Source organism: Zea mays, chromosome 8, assembly GCF_902167145.1.
Source record: "Zea mays cultivar B73 chromosome 8, Zm-B73-REFERENCE-NAM-5.0, whole genome shotgun sequence".
Lineage (NCBI taxonomy): Eukaryota > Viridiplantae > Streptophyta > Magnoliopsida > Poales > Poaceae > Zea > Zea mays.
This window is the reverse complement of record NC_050103.1, coordinates 37,046,180-37,065,939: the sequence shown is the minus strand read 5'-3', so window position 1 is coordinate 37,065,939 and position 19,760 is coordinate 37,046,180. Positions and strand designations below refer to the sequence as shown.

General features: G+C 45.6%; 1 long non-coding RNA gene across 1 annotated transcript; it reads right to left on the bottom strand.

The window, feature by feature from the left end:
- Positions 1-14,339: 14,339 nt before the first annotated feature.
- LOC109942034 (uncharacterized) lies at positions 14,340-17,498 on the bottom strand. Its single transcript, XR_002264720.2, has 2 exons — positions 17,287-17,498; positions 14,340-14,724 (listed from the first exon to the last, which is right to left on the bottom strand). It is a non-coding gene; the product is annotated as an uncharacterized lncRNA (long non-coding RNA).
- Between the last annotated feature and the right edge of the window lie 2,262 nt (positions 17,499-19,760).

The following is a 19,760-nucleotide window of genomic DNA, read 5'->3' as shown; positions in this document are numbered from 1 at the left end:
AGTTCTGGACATGGAGGATTATAACAAAGTAGAAGACCATATGTTGGTGTATAACTTTTATTAACTATCACTCCCATCAAACTGTATAGAATTGGTCGAAAACGTGACCCAAAGATCATATATTCTAATCAGAATTCCCAGACTTAGTATAAATTCAAACTCTAAAATTATGTGTTTGGTCCAAATTCAGAGTTCTATCCATATAGTTTTGGTTAATGATCATTATGCTACTAGAAGAAAAAGTAACCCAATAACTGGGCGGCAGAGGTCTGAATTTTCAGACTAGAAATAGTAACCGAAAGAAACTGAACTTAAGTGTTGGTGCTCAGTTTAGAGTCCCTGTGTAGCAAATCCCTATGGTTTTGAACTGAGAACTATGTAGCAAAATGGGAGACCATGTATAGGAGAATGAATTCCTTTAAGTCATGTGGACCTGGTACTACATAAACTTAGGAGAAAAGGGGGCTCAAAATGGCTCTGTTAGACATATGAAATGCAGTTCTAGCCAGTCGACTGTAGTTATGTTTTAGTATGTTTTCTCCAAGTTTAGAGCTTTCTGGTGGCCGATCGGTGGGGTTTTAGTTCATAGTTTCTCTAGTGAAAAGTTAGGGGGTTAATGGATAAATAAAGTTCATTAAAGAGGGTTCCCTTGTTGCTGTCTAATTTTAGGAGAAAAGGGGAGGCCAAATCGATCCTGCAGTTAACCTAAACATGTTTAGACTTGAGCAAAATATCTACCAAAAATATCTATCTCCACTACCGTTTCTACTGAGTTCCAGGGGTAGTAAATGGATGAGGCAGGGCCTAGACAAGGGCCATCATTGGAGGTGAGAGTTCAGGCCATTTACTAGCTTTCTGTCTGCCTGATGACTTGCTGTCCAGTGGAGATTTGGCCACAACTGCTACTTTCCTGTGCCCCTATCCTACGTGGTGGCCATGCAATAGAAGTGTGGAACATGTAACCTTGTATTTCTTTGTGAGGTGCCCATTTAACCCAGAAACTCCACCCCTTTTTAGCTGCTTGTCATGGTGAGATATGGCACAAAACTGCACTTCCTATGTCATATTTGATTCCCTGATCATCTCACCGTGTCACACCATTCCGACGCACCTAGTTTAAGTTCTCAACCTCCCAGAAACTGAAGCGTGCTAAAGCAGTCGTGAGTGCAGTTCAAACTCAGCTAGCTAGACCTGCGCTGCTGTTGGGGCGAAGGCGAAGACGCCACCCTTCGCTCGATGCCTTCGCCAACCTCGCTGCACCAACAGAGGCAAGACGACTGGTAGATTTACCCTTCGTCCCACGCGTCGCCGGATGAAGACCTGTGACGAGGTCGTCGGTTCCTGCGGCCTCGTCCAACATGAAGGCCCACATGTGATCCGGTCCATTGTAACAGGCCCTGCGTGGCCGCTGCACATTACGGGCCTAATTTGTAAAGGTCTCCCTGTAATTACAGTCTGTAACCCTGCTTTATGGGAATATCCCGGGGATAACCTAGGTGCCTGAGGGCACATGCGTCCTTAACACTGGGCGCTGGGCACTTAGATACCTATAAATACCCCCGCACAGTGCCCGTGAGAGGCTGGATTAACAGAGCTATTGCCGTCTCGAGCAAAAACCCTGTTTATGTTGCTTCACTCCCCCGTTGGATCAACTTGCCTAGGAGAGCAAGTTCCAACATTTGGCGCCCACCGTTCGTGCTACGAAAAAACCACCCGCGATGGCACCCAAGAAAGCTAGCTCGAAGGCTGACGAGGCTGCGAAGGCAGCACTGCTGGCCGAGAAAAAGGGCAAGGCCCTCGCCCTCGTCGACACCACCCACCAAGAGGCCACCGAAGACGACGCCCTCAACAAGAGGCAGCGCAACGAACAACCCACTCCCGAAGGCAGTCTCCGCACCTGCAGCTCTGGAGGACAACCGCAACTTCCCCTAGGCTTCGCTCCACCGGAAGGCGCGGACGTCATCGAGGACGGCGAAGTCATCGGCGTCTCAGCGGAAGAGCAGCTACAGCTGCGCGCCTTGCGCATCAAGAACCGCAATCTCCAGAAGCAAAAAGAGATACTTGAGGCCAAGCGCCAACGTGTGTCTGCACAAGCCAAGGTGCGGCAAATGATACGCGACGAAGAGCAGAAGGCTCAGGAGCTCGAACAAGAGATCGCGCTAATGCAGCGCGAAGGCCACCTCGGCCTGCAACACGGCCCACCCCTGCAACAGTGCGCACAAGTCGAAGACCTATACTTCCCCCAGCGCGGCCACGCCATCCCACACGCCGCGGCATTCCAAGGTGTCAACTACCTCGATGAGCGAAGTCCCCTGGCGCCACACCTACAAGTGACACCTTGGCCCACCAACTTCCGGGCAGGGACCTATCCCAAGTACAACGGCAGCACTGACCCAGCACAGTACATCATGAGTTATCAGGTCTGTTGGGGGCCTTCGGCTTCCGAAGGTCCTCAAAAACATAATTTGACAATGTTTTCCAAGTATGCGAGCAGGTATCTTTGGAATCAGGTTGCGGGTATACAAAAGCATGGTCAAGACGAAGCTTGACTGAAATGGAAGACGATCGTGACGAAGGATGAAGCGATCACGAAGCTACATGCAGAAAGGCTTCGGCATGACAGCAGAAAAGGGGAACTGACTTAAAGATGAAAAGCCAAGTTAGACCTCGAAGAATTACTATAGAGTTATTGATAAAAGCAAAGGGCATTAATGTAATTTTACATGGGCTGCGTCCCGTGCCTATAAATAAATGAACAGTACTCCTGTACTGTTCACGCTGACTCGGCATTTACAATTTGTTATCGTTTATATAAGTAAAATAAATAGAAATAAATTAATAATAATGTTTAAAGTAATCATATCATCTTCTGTATTTTATGCATAAATCTTTTCTTATCTTTTATTATGATTATGAAGGTATGACCTTCATAACCTTCGTCCGAAATCCATTATATCCAAGGGGAAATAATGTTTCGAAGGACGAAGGGCTTTGATATTTAACATTATATGTTGCCTTGTTCTTAATTCATAGCATTTGAGAACAAGTCTCCAACATTGGCGCCCACCTCCGGTGAACTCACTTCCATTTCTTGAGCTTTGAACACCTTCGGCAAGCATCACCTTCGTCATGCTGCCGAAAAAAGCTTCAGCGACAGGGGCTGCTACTCTGCAGCCGTTGGACCCCAATCAGGGCGTCCTTTCTCTTAGGGAGGCCCGAAGCCAGAAGAGGAAGGCTGCTAGTCCAACGCCTCCGAAAGACGACTTGGATCAGGAGATCCAAAACCTGGAGATCCTTCAGCAACAGGTGCAACGAAAGAAGGAGAAGATGGCTCGTTTAGCTGACCTTCAGAGACAGATAGATGAAGCTTCCGAAGAGGTTCGTCATCTTGTTCAAGATGACCAGAACCGAAGGCCTCCGCGCAGAGAGCTTCATCAGGAAGGCTTCTACAATGAGGACGACTGGTATGAGGATTTCCATCATGGAAATTTTGCTTTCGATGATGCTTCTCCTCTATCAACAGAATTGCAGGCTACACCATGGCCCCAGTCTTACAAGCCACCCTAGCTTCCCATGTACGACGGTCATACAGACCCGAAGCAATTCTTGATGAGCTATAAAGCAACCATATCTTCGTATGGTGGCAATACTGCAGTCATGGCAAAGTCTTTTGTCATGGCCGTCAAGACTGTCGCTCAAACCTGGTACTCCTCTCTCCGGCCAGGGACAATCACCTCTTGGCAGAAGCTGAAGGATATGTTGATAACCAGCTTCCAAGGGTTTTAGACGAAGCCAGTTACTGCTCAAGCTTTATTCCAGTGTACCCAGGACCACGAAGAATACCTCCAGGCGTATGTCCGAAGGTTTCTGCGTCTGAGGGCACAAGCACCAACAGTGCCCAATGAAATTGTCATTGAGGCCATGATTAAGGGACTTCGGCCGGGACCTTCAGCGCAATACTTTGCCAGGAAGCCACCACAAACTTTGGAGAAGCTGCTCCAAAAGATGGACGAGTACATCCGGGCTGACAATGACTTCCGCCAAAGAAGGGAGGAGGCATTCAGGTTCTCTGAAATGACCAGGGGCTTCGGAGGAAGATTTCATACAAGGCACGTCAGGTCAATTCATAACTCCACTCAAAGTGATGATAGAGGGAGCTGTAAGGAAAATGGACCTCGGGCCATTTGGCTAATTGAGTTTTGGTGTTTGATGAACAACACAATCCGTGAACTAATAAGTTTTCTAGTGTTTGTGTTTGTAGTTCACAGGATGCGAAGAGAATTGGACCAAGGCAATGAGGATGCAACACCTCAAAAGAAGACATAAAAAGATACATAGGAGTCCAATACTCAAGAACAAAGAAGGCTGAAGAAATCAGCGAAGACATCCAAGATGAGGGCTGTCAGCCAGCGCCTGGTGGCGCACCGGACTGTCCGGTGTGGCACCGGACAGTCTGCGCAGAGAGGCCGCAGACAGGCGCTCTCTAGCTGTAGCACCGGACTGTCCGGTGTGCCAACGGGCAGACGACAACGGTCGGATCCAACGGTCGACTGCTACAGGCGCCAACGGTCGGCTGACGTGGCGTGCACCGGACACTGCACAGTAGATGTCCGGTGGTGCACCGGACTGTCCAGTGCACCCGACGACAGAAAGCTGCTGCTTTCTGTCCAACGACTAGTTTGGGGTGTGGAGGCTATAAATACCACCCCAATCGGCCATTCTCAAGTGTGGGAGCCCAAGCAACATACCAAGACACATAGTGCATATTTCCAAGAGCTCAAACACCCAAGTGCTTAATAGAATCACTCGGTGATTAGCATAGGTGCTTTGCGAAGTGCTTAGGTTAGTTAGACCGCTTTAGCGCTTGCTCTAGGTGAACCCTAGTTAGTTGAGTGAGTTTTGTAAAACCACACAACCCCTCGGCTCTTGCTTGAGTCGTTGTAATTGTACCGAGTGGGGCGAGAGTCTTGCGAGACCGTGACAACCGCGTTTGTGTCACGGCCGCCACCGTGTACCGGAGGGAACGAGGCCCGCGGCGTTTTCGGCCGGAAGCTCGATAGTGGAGACAGCGGGGAGTGTCCGAGAGGAGCCGGAAGCGGAGCACCACTTGCGTGTGGAGAAGGCCCGCGGCTCTCTACGGAGTTACTCGACCGTGGTGCTTGGCCCTCGCGTGGGCTTCCCTTTGCGTAGGGGCACCAACGAGGATTAGTCGGGACCTTGCGTGGTTCCGGATACCTCGGTAAAAATACCGGCGTCATCCACGAGAGTTTGCTTCTCTACTTAGCTCTTTACATTCCGCATTTACATTAAGCATTTAAGTTTCAATCTTGCAGTCATACTTATTTAGTGTAGATTGAAACTTAGCCTTTGCGGTAGAGATAGCAACACTTAGACAAAACCTAGTTTGCACATTCTAGTTTGATTACTTGCATAGGTTTTGCTCTAGGGATTTAATTGTGGCCTAGTTTAGCAAAAGTTTTAGAAGTCCTAATTCACCCCCCCTCTTAGGCGTCACCCGTTTCCTACAAGTGGTATCAGAGCCCGGTTTGGCTCATTTGAAACGCTTTAGCTTCACCGCTAAAAGAGCCGACGCTTTTTAGAGGAAGGGATGGATACCCATAGGCCACCATATTTCGACGGCACTAACTTCCCATATTATAGTGCTAGAATGGCTTGTTACCTAGAGGCCGTTGATCTAGGTGTTTGGAGAGTCACTCGTGACGGGATGAAACCCCTCAAGAATCCCGAGAAACCCACCACGAGTGAGGAAAAAGAAATTCATTTAAATGCTAGAGCCAAAAATTGCTTGTATGAATCTCTTAGCATGGATATTTTTAATCAAGTATTTACCTTGAAAACTGCTAATGAGATTTGGCTAAAATTGCATGAGCTCCATGACGGCACATCCAATGTCCGTGAGCAAAAACATTGCCTAGTCTTAAATGAGTATAATTCTTTTGCTATGAAACATGATGAGCTTGTTAGAGACATGTATTCTCGTTTGAATCTAATAATCAATGAGCTCAACTCTATTGGCATTAATAAGCTAGGCGATACGGACATTGTGAGGAAGATTATCTCCCTGCTACCACAACAAAGATATGGGAGCATCATCACCATCCTTCACAACATGGAGGACTTGAGCAACATGACCCCGACCATTGTGATTGGGAAAATCGCGGCCTTTGAGATGTCGCGAAAAATGAGTCGGGGAGAGGAGCCAACTTCCTCAAGGCCATATGCTTTTGCATGTGATGAAAGGAAGGGCAAAAAGAAGGCTCCCACTCCAAGTTCCTCAAGTGAAGAAGAGGAAGAAGAAGAAAGTGATGATGATGAAGATAATCAACCATGCACATCATCCTCCGAGGACGAAGAAACAATCTGACGCGTCGGAAAGGTAATGAGGATGATCCACAAGATTAATCTAATGGGTGTGCCCCTGCAGGTCGAGGATCTTCTCTTTAACACTGATAGGAAAAAGCAAAGGAAGAGAGGATGCTTCGCATGTGGGGAGAAGGGCCACTTCAGGTACAAGTTTCCAAATATGGCCAAACCCAAAAAGGAGAGGAGCAAAGGCAAGGCGCTAACAAGTGTTAGAACTTGGGATGATTCTTCAAGTGAAGATGAACCTCCAAGGACGCGCAGCCACCGGTCCTCATCACGATCATCACGGTCATCACACAAATGCCTTATGGCAAGAGGTAACAAAAGCATTCCATCCTCTAGTGATGAAAGTAGTAGTGATGATGAAGGTGAGGGAAAGCCCTCTCTAGATGAGCTTGCGGAAGCCGTAGAATTTTTCCAGGATGTTTGCACTAAGCAAAAAGCTCAACTTAAAACTTTGAAAAATAAGTTGGTTAGCTCTCAAAATGATTACAAAGGTTTGCTAGAAAAATTTGAAACTTTTGCAAACTTAAATAGTGAGCTATCAACTAAAATTGAGCTATTAGAATCTAGTGCTCCATCCACTGCTACCGATGATAGCCTTATTAAAAAGAATGAAAAACTTAAGGCTAAGTTAGCTAGCTCCCAAGAGGCTATTGAAAATTTGCTAGAGAAAATGGAAATTCTTAGCATACACAATAATGAGCTAACTACTAAGCTAGAAAACATTGGTAGCACCCCAGCAACATCTTTAGTTGAAATACCTGAAATTAGTAAGAAAGATGCTTCTACTTCCTGCTTTGATTTACTTGATGAGTCTAACCCCTGCAACCAAGTCTTTGTTGAGAATATTGTTGTAGAAACATGTTTGGATGAGGTTGCAAAGGAAAATGAACAATTAAAGCAAGAAGTGGCTCGCCTTGGCAAGGCTTTGTATGACAAGAAAGGCAAAGCCAAACAAATCCGACCTCCACAGGATAACACCACTGCTGGAGTGAACAAGCCTATGGAGGGAGAAACTGTGATTTGTAGGCTATGCCACTTGGAAGGCCACAAGTCTTTCCAATGCAAGGCGATGACCGGGGATAAACAAAGGCAAAAGCTTAAGCAAAAGCCATCAAGCAAAATCTCCAACACCTACATCAAAAGGGTGAACAAAAAGGATGCTACACCATATTTGATCAAGAAGAAAAAGAATGGAAAGGTGATAGCAATCAAGGCCAACAAGCAAGCCAACAGAGGAAAAGGGGCAAAACGCATCTGGGTGCCAAAGGAGATAATTTCAACCATGAAAAGCACCAAGAAGGTTTGGATACCGAAAGGGAAGTGAGTGGACCAAAGGTCCTCGGGAAATTTGGAGACTTGGCAAATTTGGGATGTATATCATGGGATACATCATGTTGGATCAAGTTTATTGCCGAGTGGATTAGTGAAAATTTCGGACCCAAATTTCCCACCCATGACTAAGGTAACTAGTTTTATTGTATTCTTCGTTTTTAGATATGCGTATCTATTTACCTTTTATCTAGTTTACCTTTCTTGCCTAGTATTACATTTGTTATGTACTTTTGTTTAAAATCATGCATACTAGGTAAATCATATGGTAGGATTGCTTGTTTTTAATTCATATACTTAAGCAAACCTACATGGCTTAAAATGTTTATTTAAGCACGGCACATAGCTTTTATATCACTCCATAGTAAATGATGCATCAATTGAAAATTTTGATTTCTACAAAGTGTATCATTTAACTTATATGTGCCAAAGTTTGGATTATGGATAATCTGCCCCTCTTGATATCAAATCAAAGTGCATGTCTCCTACAAGTATTCAAAACTTGTATGCACACCTTTAGGGGGAGGTTACTCTATAATCTAACACTTTGAGACTAACACCTTTTCAAGTCTATTTCATGTGATAGTCTCATTGTAAGGAAAATGAAGTCCCCGGAGAAAGACAACAATCTTCCACTGCAAAATCTCCAAGAACTCTCATGTCTCTCAAGCTCGCCATTGATCTTCAATTGGTATCTTTTGAGACTACATTCAGTATCATTTACATGTCTTCTCCAATATTTGATTAGACTATATTTCATATCATATGCTTCCATGTTGCTAAAAATGCATAAGTAGTTAACTCATATTCTGTTACCCATGCATAAGGGAAGTTAGTCTTTTCAAATCATGTCTTGCACCTCTAATTTTCACCTGCTTTTTCCTAAGTAGAGGATCTCTGTCAGGGGGAGTATCTCTTCATCTCTAAAAAGGGGGAGAAACTTCTTTCTAAAGAGAACACTTATTTAGGGGAAGTTCCTTTCAACTGGTATCATTCATATGGGTTAATTTAATATCCTTCTTGTGATATCATTTGATACAATTCTTGTTGAGGACAAGCTTTTATTTACTTCCTACATGCTTTTAATGTCTCCCTTTTCGGTGGTTGATGCCAAAGGGGGAGAAGTTTAGGGACCAAAGCAATGAAAACTATATCAAACACCAAACACCACCATTTTAAAATTTTATATCTACAAATGGTTTTTCCAGTGGTTTTGGTCATTTGGTCCAAAAATAGGAAGTAAGTGAATTATGGAGTTAGGGGGAGGCTTAAGTCCATAATTTCACAGTATGGGGACAATCTTGCATCTTAGCAAGTAAAATGCATATTTTCATTCAAATACTTGTATTATTTGCTTGCTTTGGTTGTGTTGTCATCAATCACCAAAAAGGGGGAGATTGTAAGGAAAATGGACCCGAGCCATTTGGCTAATTGAGTTTTGGTGTTTGATGAACAACACAATCCGTGAACTAATAAGTTTTCTAGTGTTTGTGTTTGTAGTTCATAGGATGCGAAGAGAATTGGACCAAGGCAATGAGGATGCAACACCTCAAAAGAAGACATAAAAAGATACATAGGAGTCCAATACTCAAGAACAAAGAAGCCTGAAGAAATCAGCGAAGAAATCCAAGATGAGGGCTGTCAGCCAGCGCCTGGTGGCGCACCGGACATTGGTGTCCGGTGTGCACCGGACTGTCCGGTGTGCACCGGACTGTCCGGTGTGCACCGGACTGTCTGCGTAGAGAGGCCGCAGACAGGCGCTCTCTGGCTGTAGCACCGGACTGTCCGGTGTGCACCGGACTGTCCGGTGTGCCAACAGGCAGACGACAACGGTCGGATCCAATGGTCGACTGCTACAGGCGCCAACGGTCGGCTGACGTGGCGTGCACCGGACACTGCACAGTAGATGTCCGGTGGTGCACCGGACTGTCCGGTGCACCCGACGACAGAAAGCGGCTGCTTTCTGTCCAACGGCTAGTTTGGGGTGTGGAGGCTATAAATACCACCCCAACCGGCCATTCTCATGTGTGGGAGCCCAAGCAACATACCAAGACACATAGTGCATATTTCCAAGAGCTCAAACACCCAAGTGCTTAATAGAATCACTCGGTGATTAGCGTAGGTGCTTTGCGAAGTGCTTAGGTTAGTTAGACCGCTTTAGCGCTTGCTCTAGGTGAACCCTAGTTAGTTGAGTGAGTTTTGTAAAACCACACAACCCCTCGGCTCTTGCTTGAGTCGTTGTAATTGTACCGAGTGGGGCGAGAGTCTTGCGAGACCGTGACAACCGCGTTTGTGTCACGGCCGCCACCGTGTACCGGAGGGAACGAGGCCCGCGGCATTTTCGGCCGGAAGCTCGATAGTGGAGACGGCGGGGAGCGTTCGAGAGGAGCCGGAAGCGGAGCACCACTTGCGCGTGGAGAAGGCCCGCGACTCTCTACGGAGTTACTCGACCGTGGTGCTTGGCCCTCGCGTGGGCTTCCCTTTGCATAGGGGCACCAACGAGGATTAGTCGGGACCTTGCGTTGTTCCGGATACCTCGGTAAAAATACCAGCGTCATCCACGAGAGTTTGCTTCTCTACTTAGCTCTTTACATTCCGCAATTACATTAAGCATTTAAGTTTCAATCTTGCAGTCATACTTATTTAGTGTAGATTGAAACTTAGCCTTTGCGGTAGAGATAGCAACACTTAGACAAAACCTAGTTTGCACATTCTAGTTTGATTACTTGCATAGGTTTTGCTCTAGTTTTTTAATTGTGCCTAGTTTAGCAAAAGTTTTAGAAGTCCTAATTCACCCCCCCTCTTAGGCGTCACCTGTTTCCTACAGGAGCCAACAGCAAAGGCCACAATACTCTTCGCAAGCTTTGGGACAACAGCAAAGCTCTGTTCGGCTGCCAGCGCCAAGGGGCAGAGACGCTAGGGGCTTCGGGGGAAGATTTGGGGATCAGCCAAGAAGAATTTACTGTCTATTCTGTGGTGAAGACAAGGGCCATACCACCAGGATGTGCCACGTCACCATCCAGAAGCAAAAGGAGATAGCAGAAGCTGCAGCACAACAGAGTCAGCCGAAGCAGGTCATGCACACTGCTTCGTACCATTCGCCTTACATCCCAGAATATGTAGGCAATCACTCTGCAGCTTCTATTGCTTCGGCAAGTAAACCCCAAGCATCTTGGCAACAGCCTCCACCGCCACCACCAACGCAGCGAGGACAACAGCCAGAAGGGAGTCAGCACACTCACCTTCAGAGGGACTTCAGAGAGGAGTCCGAAGCTCGCACAGTCAATAGCACTGTGCCAGAGTTGAAGCACATTTACTGACAAATATCCTACCTCGACAGTAGTTTTTTTCGCATTTTTACATTCAGTATTACTTTTTTGTTAATAAGGAACAATTATGGGAAGTCTAAGTGTCTTTTATCGTTTTTCAATTTCTTGTAACAGTTTCGCCTTTTGCCATAATGAAAATATATTTTCTCCATAGGCTTGAGTTGCCGAAGCATACGAATTTATGGTGGCATGAAGGACCTTTGTATTATCAAAAATTTGTTCTAAGGGACACAGTGCAATTTATTCGAAACAGTAAAAAGTCGTTCCTAAGGGAGCGCAGTGTAAGTTTTCTGAGCCTACAGCGAAAAGTCAGCGCTGATTCCGCCGAAAGTAAAAGGCGAAGAAGCTCCTAAGAGAGGCTTACAGCGAAAAATAAACGCTGATTCCGCTGAAAGTAAAAGGCGAAGAAGCTCCTAAGGGAGGCTTACAGCGAAAAGTCAGCGCTGATATAAAAAGATTGTGTGCTTTATTGCAGGGATGTGTGTATTTTCGGCACAAATATCATTTTGCATAACATAACATCATCACATCATTTTGCATAACATAAGCATCATACAACATATTGCATGTGGAACAAGAAGGGGATACAGTATTGATCTTCGGAGAATCTTTTGAAAAAGAGAAAATCGTGCTAAGGCACAAGATAAATTGAGAAGAAGTGTAGCTTCATTAGAGAGGCAACATAAAACTTTTTTATAGCTTCGGAGAATATTTCACGAAGCTTGGGTATTCCTCATCAGAGAAGTATGGAAATTCTTGTGATATATAAAAGATTCTCTTCACAAAGCATGAAAAGAAGGGAAGGTGTTTTTTCTCCGAAGGCTCAAAAACGTTATGTATGCAAAATTTCATGCATCGTAAAGAATTGAAATATAAATAGATTATATATTACATTCAAAGTTACAATGTATTACACATGTTACATTCCAAATATTTTTACAATAGCATCTAATCTTCCAAGAACTATTTCTGCAGCTTCGTTCAGTAGCTGATCGACAACCTTGTCCATGATGGCTTCGGCCATTTTTCTAATTTCATCGTCCCCCTTCGGGTGGGGGCCCGAAGATGCCTCAGCAGGTTCTGAGGGAGGAGAAGATACAGCTATATTACTATTACAAACCGCGAACAAAGTCTGGAATCAAAATTACAACAGAATAAAAACCACTAATTAATACCTATTTGCCCTTCGGGCTCTGTGCCTTTCTCAGCAGCCTCTGCTATCTTCCTAGCATCATGGATGCCTTTTTCGCTTCTTTGAATAATTTCTTGAGCCATTTCTCGGCCGCCATTGTCCCAAATGTCGGTGAAAATTTTTCCACCAACCAGGCTTGATTCGGCCGAGGGGTCCTTTATGTCTTCGGAAGACAAGGCGGTTTCGGTTTGTGCTAAAGATTTCACATGATTACAGTCTTTTCTTTCCAAAACAGTAGCAATCCCCCTGGCACCTGAAAAAGCACATATGTCTCCGCGGCTATTCAAGATTTCTTCGAAGGCCTCAGCTTCGTGACTGATCCATTCAATCAGGCCTTCTGGATTCCCCCTTGTGAAATTCTCTTCGCTAGAGAATGCGCCAACGCTGGCAAAGCTGGATTTTATCTTCTTAACACACTCTATGGATTTATCATAGTACCTTTTCTTGGAAGCACGAAGCTCTTCAACATTTATTTCCAAATGATTTGCCCATTGATCACTAAGTTCTCGTTTTGTTTCTTCTAGTATGCGTTCTTCTTTAGCTCTGGCCAGTTGTTTCTGAAGATCTTGAATTTCGCGTTTTTGGGCTTCAGCTTGAGCCTTAGAGGTAGCTTCGTCTTCCTTTATTTTATCCACTAGTGTAAGCAGAATTTTATCTTTTTCCAAAGCTTTGTTCCTCAGCTTGATAACCTCTGCTCGTAGGTTGTTGAAAGCAATATTATAGCTCTCGTCTTCAGCATTCTTTTGCGCTCTCAAAGCGTTGCTCAGTATTAAACCCTATATGAAAAAAGAATTACTATAAGAATAAAAAAATGATTCAAAAATTGTAAATTTCCAAATATACAATTCTCACACCTTCAGACTATTATATGCAAGGCTATCCGCAAGATCGTCCTTCGTCATAGCGCAGAGTCCAGCTTCAAGCTTCGGAAACCCCATGCTTCTAGCCATCTCCCGGCAAACAGATAATTCTTTGTTCTCTGGGAGGCAGTATAGGAAGTCATCTTCGTCTGTCCCATTGAACACTAGTGCCCCCTTCGGATATTTCAATTCTCTGGCATAGTGATTAGCTTCAAAAATCTCTTCTTCGGATAATTTCTTCCCCGAAGCGTGTCGCACAATATAATCGTATATTTTGGAAGGTGTTTCGGGGGCAGCAGTGTCAATTTCTTCTACCAAAATTGGCTCTGACATTTTTATTTTTTCGGCTGCCTTTGCAATTTTTGTTTCTTCGGCTTCCAAAGGTTTTACCTTGGTGGGCTCTGAAGGCCCAGCTTCAGTTTCAAATTGTTGCTTCGAAGCTTCAGCAACAAAGGCTTCAGTAGACACTTCAGAAGTTTCAACAGTTTTCTTTGGAGTTATGCTTGAAGATTTAATTGTCTCCAAAACATCTAACACATTAACCATCCTTTTTCTTTTCGGGGTCACTGTTGGACCCTTCTGGCTTTTTCCTGTCTCAATCTTTGCTGAAGGACTTAAAACTTCTAATGTTTTTGCTTCTTGAGTCCTTGGTTCTTCCATCTTTTCTGTTGCTGGCACTTCGGCCAACTCTTCGATTTCTGGCAGTAGAGTTGATTCTTTAGCTTCGGTGGCCGAAGAGGTCTCACCGGCGAACTCAGGCATTGTGGCCAGTTCAATATAACGTGGCCGATGTGTGAGAACCTTTACCCTTTTCCTCTTCGGCGCCGGCTCACTAGGAGCAGCTGAAGTAGTTTCCTTCGCAGAGGGAGTATTCTTTCTTTTTTGACCCCGCACTGGATAATGGTAGTCGGGGTAGACAAACCCAATTGCGTCAAATACTCGGTTAAGCCTCTTTTTCTTTCGGCCTCCAAAGGCCGCTCATAATGCAGTATCTTCGGCCTTTGAGTATACCCCAAGCAGTTCATCACTTACGGTCTCAATGCTTTTTAGCCAGTCAGCATCTGGCTCAACGAATTTATCTCCGTACTTGAATGTGTATTTTAGCCTGACTAGACCACCTTCGTCAGGTTCTTTAATGGTTTCCTTCAGCATTTCCCAGTTATCTGCAAGTGGCCATACTCTGAAGGCAATATGTTCCTGCATTAATGTAACACCCCCACTGATCCCACACAATGGATGTTACCAAATACCCTTTCCACTAAACTTATGCAACACAAGAAATGAAATAAAGAGAGAAAATATTGCAAAATCCGGCAGCACCTCCCTTGAAAGAAGCATAACAAGGGGGGGCACATAGAGTTCATATAGGATATAAAAGACAGATAATTCACGTAGTATAATCAAAATGCAAAAGTAGTAAAGCACATTCATGACCAATTAAAAAAATAGGTAACTCAGCCCACCCCCAAAAAAATCAGCTCAACTACCATGAAAGGCTAGAACATAATAATTCCCTAGACTTGACCCTCCCTGATTAACAACATTATTAAGCAGTGGTTCCTTTATTAAAGGTGTAGTGGCCGTGCTGCTACATCCCTTCTTTCCCAAAGCAGAAATCAGGTGCCTGCATCAGACAATGCAAGAGTGAGATGACACATCTCAGCAAATAAATAGAGCAAACAACAATTGGACAATGTAAACCAACCGTGCTTAAACAACCACGTAGTTCAAAACTTCATTCTTGAATAATAATTTGCAGCAAGTAAGCAAGTAACTGATTACCTAATGCCAAGATGAATCACAATGTAAAGATCCACACTATCCACATCCACAACAGATTCCACACCTCTCCCATGAATGCACATGGCTATAGATGCAGTAATGACTTCTGCCTTCATATCTCTAAGCTGCATCATACCCCTTCTCGGGCAACATATGATGCTCATTATACCGGTATGGTCGGACCATAAGATCGCGACGAAACTTCAATGCAATGGATGATGAATGCAATATGCAAGTCAACAACATGAGTTCTTCCCAAACAAAATGTGCTAGACATATACTTCCACCCATTCCACATAATAAACCACATGAGTAACATGATCAAACCACAAACTCAACATATGTAATCAATAAAACATGAATATCTTCCAACGATGGTACTCAATTAGACATATGAATACGAACACAAATAGCACAAACATAATTAAGTATAAGAATCTTCATTCGACAGACGGAATAACCATCACTGTTTTACTTGCCTTCACCGGAAGTTTGGGCAAATCCCTAAGTACGATCCGGAAGTCCACCACCTGTTTTTGACACACAACTTAGTGCACCAATTTCACATAATAAGCCTCATAAACGACGCCGCACCTACGCACAATCTCACACCCCACCACGGGTAACAATTCTCCCCGCACCCACCAAACTGCAGTGGCGCTGCTTAATAATTTCATAACTTTAAAATTATGACAGCAGTGGTGACAACCAAAAACTCCAGAGGCATCTACATCAAATTCCCCACAAATTTTGTATACAATTTATAATAAAATCCCAACATCTAATTAGCCCAAAACAGTCCTCAAGATAAACCCTGTAATCTGTTTTTTCTCTTTTGGACAGCGACATACCCGGATTCAAACAGCGATATCTTTTAACATATAATTTCAAATCAAGCGCATAAGTACTCATTGGAAAGATAAGACAAAGCCCTACATGATTATCATACTGGTTATCACTAATTACCCACGAAAAATTCCCAGAAACTGCTAATACTACTGCTGTTCACCCACCTGAAAAATCTGTTTTTTTGGACAGCAACATATCCGGATTCAAACAATGATATCTCCTAAATTATAACTCCAAATCGAGCGCATAAGTACTCGTTGGAAAGGTATGACAAAGCTCTACATGATTATCCCACTGATTACCACTAATTAACCCACGAAAATTCTCAGAAATCCTTAGAACTACTGCTGTCCACCCACTCACAAAATTCCTCGACAGCACCTCTACCGATTCGCAAAGATAAACGCATAATCCAATTGATTGCAGCACAAAAACAACAAAAGTTAAACATGAATTCACCTTGGGTTCTTCCCTTCCTCCTTTCTTCCTCCCTCCAAACTCCAATTGAGATCGCAGCCACACGACGGAGAACACGCGGGAGGGCTGCACCTTGGAGGGGGGAAGAGAAATGGGGGGCTAGGGTTTTGGGTGGTGAGGGCTGCAAAGGTTTGAGGAGAAAGAAGATGGAAGAGGGGGGGGAGGGGTGACGTCTAAGAGGAAGGGGAGGGGAAGGGGGCGGCTGCAAAAATCCCAAGGGGAAGGGGGGGGGGCTAGGGTTAGGGGAGACTAATGGGCCGGATCTCTACTACTAATTATGTTACTACTGTAGGCGTCCACACCCACATGGTTCTGCCGCGCCTCCGCATCCGCCCCACATCCGCCCGCAGTCGCATCACGCCGGCAACCCCGCCGCCCGCCCGCGCTCCATCCCTCGATCCATCCATCCACCGGCAGCCCCGCATCCTCGCCTCGCTCGCCTCCTCCGCCGGTCCGACCATCCTCGCCTCCTCCTTCTGCCTTTCCCTCACTCCTCCCATCGCGGAACATCGTGGGGAACCACGCCTGCCCAGCTCGCCCCTGCCTCCCCCTCCCCCGCATGCCTCCAGCGCCGCCGCCACCGTCCCACTCGCTCCTGCGAGATCCAGATCTGGCGTGGCGGCATGGCTCAGAGTGGCAACGCGCCGCAACCGCCGTCGCGCCCACACGTGCCCTATCCAACCACCATGGAGCTCTTCGCCGTCAAGCCCATGGCAGGAGCTTGACCGCCGCGACATCACGGGCCAGCGGCCACTGGACGGGCTCCTGCTCGGCGCCAGCGTCAGACCGCCCGCTGCTGAACAAGCAGAAGAGGCCGTGGCGGTGGTAGGGCTTCTCGTGGATCAGGCGTGCGAGGACGGCGACGAGTGGTCCCCCTGGCGGAGGCGCACGATGGAGAGCGTGCCAGCGCCGAGGTCGACGCTGCGGTCGGGGTCGATGAGGTGGAGCTGCGAGCCAATTTCTCTCTCTCTCTCTTTTTCAGTTGCAATAGCATCAGCTCATTACATGTCATTCTGATCTCAAGTTGGGGGAACAGATCGAACATGCTGCGAGGTCAGGGGGCACAAACCGAGCGTACCTCGAGTGCGCCTGCCTGCGGTGGGGGATCCGCCGGCCGACTCCCCCGACGGCCAGCTACCCACGATCCACCTCGTCTGCAGCGCCGCCACAGGCCGCAGACGTGCGCCGGCCCTTGCCCTTGTCTCCGACCAAACCCCTCTGGCCCATTCCATTCCGGCACTTGGCACACACCACCAGTGCAACAGGCATGTGGAGCCCACCAGCCTCCACCACCCGCGAGATAATTGAAATAAGGGACGAGTGTGCCAGTGAAGAAAACTCGATTTTTGCGACTCCAGACTTGGATTCAAAACATGCCATTCCTGATTTTAGACATTTTCGTCTTCCTGTGCAGATTTGCACCCTGTTTCTTTACGCACCTCCTAAAAACACATCATAGTTGACATGCTAAAACCATGCCAGCACACATGATTTGTTCCTCGAGTACACCCCCGTTTTCCAGTCTTGTGTACCCCATTCCCCTTGTCCACGCACGCTACTAGCCTACTACATGATTTAGAATTTCTGGTGTAGCCGCAGAGCTGCTACCTTCTCGACCAAGAAGTCAAGAACATACGCGGCGCCTTTCCAAAGCATCTGGTGGACTGCCGGCTTCACCGTTCTCGCAGAAGTGGTCTACCGCCTTTGGCAGCATCATCTCTTCCGGTCGTCCCAAGGTGAAGTCTGCGTGCAAGAAGTGCTGCCCCTCGCTGTAGTCTGTAGATCGCCGGAATTGTATCCACAGCATCATAAGGCGCCTTTATGGGCACCCTATCATAACCTAATTTCTCATGCAGACACATGTGTACATCATACAAAAGAAACAGAAAAAAGTGTCACAAAATGTAATACCTTTTTCATTGATCCCAATATGTTTCTATAGTCTATGTATTATTCATCGGACATAGGACATGGCAATAAAGAACCAGATGTTCCCTGAAGAAGAGAGAACACCAAATGCCAGATGAGATACACAAATCGTAAATTCCAAATTTGTTACCAATGGGAACATGTATCTACTTAGATGGCATCATTCAGTGTTTGCCAACACCACATGAACAGAATGAATCCACTGGAAAAGTAGCAAACCAAAAGACGCAATAGTAACAGAAGCTTTTTGATAGCTTGTCTTCACATGTTCACGAAGCTAAATATTTTCGTATGTTGGTCGGGGTCGATGAGGTGGAACAGCGATGATGGTCTCCTCTGTGGTGGGCGGTGGCGGTGCCGCGTCCTCTTCGACCGTCTCGGGGAAGAGGTTCTGTGCGAGCTCGTTGGGGTCGACGGTGGGGTAGAGGGAGTTGCCCGTGGCGGCGCTGGTGGAGGTGGTGGGTGCGGAGAAGAAAGGGGTGTTGAGATCAGGGTGGGACTGGTCCACATCCGGGTAGAGGCTATGCTTGGCATTCGAGGAAGCGAAAGCCATGGTTGCGTAGCTGGTCGGTTGCGCTTAGCTTGCTGCGGATCGAGTCGAGAGAGGGGAAGTGGGGAAACAGAAATGGGAGAGGTGGGATTTTATTACGGAAAGAGCGAAGTGGTGAAGGCGGCGGTTGTTGTGGCGCTTAGGGACGCGGAGACTTCTGCCTGTCGGCCGTCGGCAGGCTGGTACCGTTTCTCAAACCGAACCACACCTGGGGGCACAGATGTGGGTGCGGTCGTGCGGAGATGGTGGTGGCAGCGGATCCGACAAGCTGATAAGACAAGAAGACGTTGGAAGGAAGGAAGGAAGCGGGCGAACAAAATTGTGGACCCTGGTTCCATGGTGATGAAAATACAAAAGTCAAATTTTGGTCAACAAAATGAAATTTGGATCATTCCAAACAAAATTGTGGACCCTGGTTCCATGGTGATGAATTGATGGTATTGCATTTTTTGAGTAATATGTAGACCATGGAGCTGGAAATTTAATCTCATATATCTTCTAATTTTCTATTGCTGCAACTTAAATATGTTGTCTATTTTTTTGACAATGCAGATGGCAAGGACACAGAAGAACAAAGCCACTGCTCACCATCTTGGTCTTCTGAAGGTAACTTGAAATATACTCTAATCTTTATCTTAGAACTCTTACCTATGGTAATTTCTGTCATTCACTTTAATGAGTTTAAGATTCCCACTCCATATGAGGCCATTAGGACATCTGCATATCATTTCAATGTAACACTTTGATTTGATGTTTCATTATGAATTTATTAATGCCATATGTTAACAGTTCTATATGATTTTTAAGATATTGATGGTCAAAGTTAAAAGATGATTGGTACGCTACGAAGGACTACACGTACATATTAGCTTGAGTAGCAGACTAATTAGATTTTGCTTTCAGTGATGCGAGTTCAGTGGTTTATGCTTGTGCTTCTTGAATAGGAATCATTAGAAAAGAAGTATTTTTGGATTGATTGCTCTTTGGACCTTCTTACAGATAAATATTTTTGTATGTTGTTACTATTAATTTGATTTATGTATATTAAATTACTAATCCACTGTTTTTGTTCC